The sequence below is a fragment of the Sebastes fasciatus genome, unplaced genomic scaffold (assembly GCF_043250625.1).
Source record: "Sebastes fasciatus isolate fSebFas1 unplaced genomic scaffold, fSebFas1.pri Scaffold_131, whole genome shotgun sequence".
Classification (NCBI taxonomy): Eukaryota; Metazoa; Chordata; class Actinopteri; order Perciformes; family Sebastidae; genus Sebastes; species Sebastes fasciatus.
In genome coordinates this window covers 1-6054 of record NW_027428167.1, presented here as the reverse complement: position 1 = coordinate 6054, position 6054 = coordinate 1, and the positions used below count along the sequence as shown (strand labels likewise).

The window sequence follows — 6054 nt, the reverse complement described above, 5'->3', positions numbered from 1 at the left end:
TGTAGTGTTTAGTATAGTGTAGTATAGTGTAGTATAGTGTAGTGTAGTGTAGTATAGTGTAGTGTAGTATAGTGTACTATAGTGTAGTGTAGTGTAGTATAGTGTAGTATAGTGTACTATAGTGTAGTATAGTGTAGTGTAGTGTAGTGTAGTATAGTGTAGTGTAGTATAGTGTACTATAGTGTAGTGTAGTGTAGTATAGTGTAGTGTAGTATAGTATAGTGTACTATAGTGTAGTATAGTGTAGTATAGTGTACTGTAGTGTAGTGTAGTGTAGTATAGTGTAGTATAGTGTACTATAGTGTAGTATAGTGTAGTGTAGTATAGTGTATAGTGTACTATAGTGTACTGTAGTGTAGTGTAGTGTATAGTGTAGTGTAGTGTAGTATAGTGTACTATAGTGTAGTGTAGTGTAGTATAGTGTACTATAGTGTAGTATAGTGTAGTGTAGTGTAGTACAGTATAGTGTACTATAGTGTACTATAGTGTAGTATAGAGTAGTGTAGTGTAGTGTAGTATAGTGTACTATAGTGTAGTAAAGTGTAGTGTAGTGTAGTGTAGTATAGTGTACTATAGTGTACTATAGTGTAGTATAATGTAGTGTAGTGTAGTATAGTGTAGTATAGTGTACTATAGTGTACTATAGTGTAGTATAGTGTAGTGTAGTGTAGTATAGTGTAGTGTAGTATAGTGTAGTGTAGTGTTTAGTATAGTGTAGTATAGTGTACTATAGTGTAGTATAGTGTAGTGTAGTGTAGTGTAGTATAGTGTAGTGTAGTATAGTGTACTATAGTGTAGTGTAGTGTAGTATAGTGTAGTATAGTGTACTATAGTGTAGTATAGTGTAGTGTAGTGTAGTGTAGTATAGTGTAGTGTAGTATAGTGTACTATAGTGTAGTGTAGTGTAGTATAGTGTACTATAGTGTAGTGTAGTGTAGTGAAGTATAGTGTACTATAGTGTAGTGTAGTATAGTGTAGTATAGTGTACTATAGTGTAGTATAGTGTAGTGTAGTGTAGTGTAGTGTAGTATAGTGTAGTGTAGTATAGTGTACTATAGTGTAGTGTAGTATAGTGTACTATAGTGTAGTGTAGTGTAGTGAAGTATAGTGTACTATAGTGTAGTGTAGTATAGTGTAGTATAGTGTACTATAGTGTAGTATAGTGTAGTATAGTGTAGTGTAGTGTAGTGTAGTGTAGTATAGTGTAGTGTAGTATAGTGTACTATAGTGTAGTGTAGTATCGTGTACTATAGTGTAGTGTAGTGAAGTATAGTGTACTATAGTGTAGTGTAGTATAGTGTAGTATAGTGTACTATAGTGTAGTATAGTGTAGTGTAGTGTAGTGTAGTGTAGTGTAGTATAGTGTAGTGTAGTATAGTGTACTATAGTGTAGTGTAGTATAGTGTACTATAGTGTAGTGTAGTGTAGTGTAGTGTAGTGTAGTGTAGTATAGTGTACTATAGTGTACTATAGTGTAGTGTAGTATAGTGTAGTACACACCTTGCTGGTAAACATCAGTGTGCGGCTGGTCGGCGTTGACGACCTTCAGGACGTGCTGATAGGCTGAGCTCAGACCTGTGACCTCACAGCGGTAACGCTGCAGCTCAGCCAATCGCTGCTCCTCTGACGTGCTCCGGTCCTCCTCCAGACGCTGAGCGACGAAGTCGTCCGCCGGCCAGACGAAGGTCTGATGGTACACGTCTGCAGACAAGAAGTGATGTCACAGCTTTGACTCCATCAGTGGTGGACCCTGGTCAGGGTCAGACCCTCAGAGACCAGGACCGACCTGTCGGACCCTCAGAGACCAGGACCGACCTGTCGAACCCTCAGAGACCATGACCGACCTGTCGGACCCTCAGAGACCAGGACCGACTTGTCGGTGATATGCTGGAGAACACCAGCGGCTCCATGATGTGGATTATGTGTTCTGGGGCGCCGTTACGGGAGGCCGAAGTAGCGGTTCCGATCCTGAACGAGTGTTCGGAGTAAAGGGACGAGGAGGGGACATGGTGACAGTGATGGTGGAACAAGAACCCAGTAGCCACTTGACCAGACTCAGAGACTCAGAGGAGATATGATGGTGATTAAGATCTGGAGTTTCTGGAACTGTCAGTAGTTGGCGAGAGTCTCAAAAGGACTCAGCGTTTGTTTAGAAATAAAAGACCGGCGTAGATTGGCCCAGATTGGCTGGTTTTAGTCTGATATGCAGGCGTGGCGGCGAGGGTCGAAGTGAAGGGTTGAAGCGGTGAACTTGCAACATCTGAGGAAGCCTCAGAAGGCCATCAAGAACATGGCTTCTAGAGGTCGAGCAACATGGGGGGGTTGCTGTATCCGGATCGGATGGTGTGGATCAACGGTGAAGGGAAGGAGATGAGGATGTGGTGCAGGCTCTTTGGGTAAAAGACCTCTGAGAAGTGAAGTTAATGGAGGATGGACGGAGGACGGGCCTGAGCTGCCGGATAGAAGCTTATTCTGCATCGGTAGACTTTAATGGTCTGAGTTATGATGGCCATCACAGAATGAACTAAGGTAACAAAGCAGGTTACGGTAACGAGATAGAAAGACAGAAAGTATGAGTAGTACTGGAAAATCTTCAAAGCTGTCCAGGTAAGATGAGAGGGTAAAGGTTGACAGGCTACTATGGATGCACCGATACTGTGCTCATGTACTTGTACTTGCAAAACGGCTCCGATACCACTTTACGGCAGCGTGACGTTAACCTCTCGTCCCCATCTTTCGGATCCTCACACTCCACCTCCTTGACGGTGCGGGCAAGACGGGCCGGTGGCGTGCCCGACTCCGCTTGGCCGGGATCCCACCTCAGTCGGCGCACGCCGGCCCTCACTTTCATTGCGCCACGGGATTTTGCTTGCACCCTCTGACTCTCGCATGCGTGAGACTCCTTGGTTCGTGTTTCAAGACGGGTCGGGTGGGTTACCGACGTCGCCGCAGCCCCCTGGCGCCTTTTACGTGGGCCGAGCCCCGATCTGGGGCTGAGGACAGTCCGCCCCGGTCGACAGTCGCACCGGGAGCAGGGAGCCTCGACGCTGTGCGGCGAGGTCCGGGCGGGGAGCGCTGTAAAGCTGCGGCCGCGAGCCACCTTCGCCCCGAGCATTTCCAAGCCGTCCTAGAGACGGTGGCAGCGCACCGCCTTGTATGCGGGACTCCCCAGCCTGCCGTGTGTCGCTCACACCCTCCAGCTGGCTGTTAACGAGGGTCTTTAGACACAGAGAAGTACTCGTATCGGTACTCGGTATCGGAGAGTACCCAAATGTAAGTACTCGCACTCTGTCTGATCCCTACAGGCTGTCAATGATGGAGCTCTGGGAGGCAACGGCCAGCAGTATCAGGGCAGGATTTACAGGCTGAACGTCGGTGCCGGATACGGGCAACCTGTATTGGACTGGTGTCTGTGAGGAAGGCCAAGCTTCTGAACTTCTGGAATGAGAAGCAAGAAAGAGAATCAACGATGGCGTTGAAACGACCGGTAACGTGAGCTGCACGGTGAACGTATTGGTGAGTGACGGAACAGCGTGATGGACGGGACGCTGGAACGTTCTTTGTTGATTATGTCAACGACTGCAAGGTTGTTGGAGTAAATGAGGAAGGACTTGCTGGACCTGTCGTGGCCTCACAGACTGGCTGTGGCTACTACGGGTAGATTCCAAAGAGTTCCGGGGGGATGTACAGATGGATGTCCTGTGGGTATGTTGATTGATCACCATAGAAGAAGGTGATCCCGTTCCAGGTAGCGAGGAAGTTGAGCCGGAGTCGGAGTTTGGCGTGGCTTGAACTGACCGGTGAGGCAGCATTCAAGACTGATGGGATGGAACTCCTTTCATCTTGTAGCGTCTCTGAAGGGCGTCTGCGGCCCGGTCGGAATTTTATGGAGTTGTCCTCGGAGGTGATGAAGTAGGAGAACTGCGGTGACGGCTGCTGGACTCTTCTGGACGGCGTTTGGATTACGGGAAGCGGGATCTCGGCCTGGAGGCGGCCGTCGGAAGTATTCGGCTTCTGCTGCTGGTCTGCTGGCGTGGGCTGATGGAAACGTTGGACGTTGTCGTCCTGATTTCCTGCTGGCGTGGGATTATGCTGCTTATATGTGGTGAAGTTTAAATAACTCCCTTTTCTGTGTTCTCCAGGTGCAGCATACCAGCGCGGAACAGGAGGAGTGAGTTAGGCAGGTATTTATAGGAAACTGGCACGGTTCAGGTGCCGTCCTGCTCCTGACATTTCTTCTATTTAGCTTCAAATAGTAAACTCCACTTCCCATGATGCACCAGTGTTGAGTGAAATGTGTTTATGTTTGGTGGACTGAACTGAACTGGACTCACCCCCCGTCAGCGGGTCGACCAGTTTCCCCCGAAACCTCTCCAACAGCACGCCATCAGGAGCCTCCAACACCACTACACACACACACACACACACACACACACACACACACACAGTATTGTAATAAATACATATATAAATATATATAGTATAGTACATTTATACTTTACATATACAGTATAAATGAGCTGTAGGCTAATTGTTTGTTCTCACCAACATGTTCAGGGATGACCCCGGCCTGCTGGAGACTCAGAGCCTGCTGACGAGTCTGAGGGATTCCCTCCAACACCCAGCCCTGTAACACACACACACACACACACACACACACACACACACACACACACATACAGGTCATCACGGTGAACACTTGTGCTCCTCACCGGCTCCAGGTCGGCTAAGAAAGGCTCGGGGGCTCGCCCGCACCGTCGGGGAGGTGCAGCGTGAGGACCTGAAAGATGGCGATGGGAGGTTAACGTCACGCTGCCGTAAAGTGGTATCGGTGCCGTAAAGTGGTATCGGTGCCGTAAAGTGGTATCGGTGCCGTTGTGTCGGAGCCGTTTTGTGAGCACGAGTACATGAGCACAGTATCGAACCCGATACCCGATACTGTTATCGGGTATCGGGTATCGGTGCTTCCCTAGTATATAGCCTAACGTTAGTGTCATACTTCTGGTGACTAACAGACAGACAGAGAGAAAGAGACAGAGACAGAGAGACAGAGAGAGAGAGAGACAGAGAGAGAGAAAGAGACAGACAGACAGAGAGACAGACAGAGAGACAGAGAGAGACAGAGAGAGAGACAGAGAGAGACAGACAGAGAGACAGAGACAGAAAGACAGAGAGACAGAGAGAGAGACAGAGAGAGAGACAGAGACAGACAGACAGACAGAGAGTGAGACAGAGAGACAGAGAGAGAGACAGACAGACAGACAGACAGACAGACAGACAGACAGAGAGACAGAGAGTGAGACAGAGAGACAGAGAGACAGAGAGAGAGAGAGACAGACAGACAGACAGACAGACAGACACACAGACAGAGAGACAGAGAGTGAGACAGAGAGACAGAGAGACAGACAGACAGACAGACAGACAGAGAGACAGAGAGTGAGACAGAGAGACAGAGAGAGAGAGAGACAGAGAGACAGACAGACAGACAGACAGACAGAGAGACAGAGAGTGAGACAGAGAGACAGAGAGAGAGAGAGAGACAGACAGACAGACAGACAGAACAGACAGACAGACAGACAGACAGACAGACAGAGAGACAGACAGACAGACAGACAGACAGACAGAGAGACAGAGAGTGAGACAGAGACAGAGAGACAGAGAGAGAGACAGACAGACAGAGAGACAGACAGACAGACAGACAGACAGACAGAGAGACAGACAGACAGAGAGACAGAGAGACAGAGAGTGAGACAGAGAGACAGAGAGAGAGAGAGAGTGAGACAGAGACAGAGAGACAGAGAGAGAGACAGACAGACAGAGACAGACAGACAGACAGACAGACAGAGAGACAGAGAGAGAGACAGAGAGAGAGGGAGAGAGAGAGAGAGAGACAGACAGAGAGACAGAGAGAGAGACAGACAGACAGAGACAGACAGACAGACAGAGAGACAGAGAGAGAGAGAGACAGACAGACAGACAGACAGACAGACAGAGAGTGAGACAGAGAGACAGAGAGAGAGAGAGAGAGAGCTAGAGCTCCATGAGAACCTCCAG

The 6054-nt window shown here is 48.2% G+C and overlaps 1 long non-coding RNA gene across 1 annotated transcript; it reads right to left on the bottom strand.

The window, feature by feature from the left end:
• Positions 1-1500: 1500 nt before the first annotated feature.
• On the bottom strand, positions 1501-4688 carry LOC141763656 (uncharacterized). Its single transcript, XR_012593105.1, has 3 exons — positions 4546-4688; positions 4335-4406; positions 1501-1701 (listed from the first exon to the last, which is right to left on the bottom strand). It is a non-coding gene; the product is annotated as an uncharacterized LOC141763656 (long non-coding RNA).
• Positions 4689-6054: the final 1366 nt, after the last annotated feature.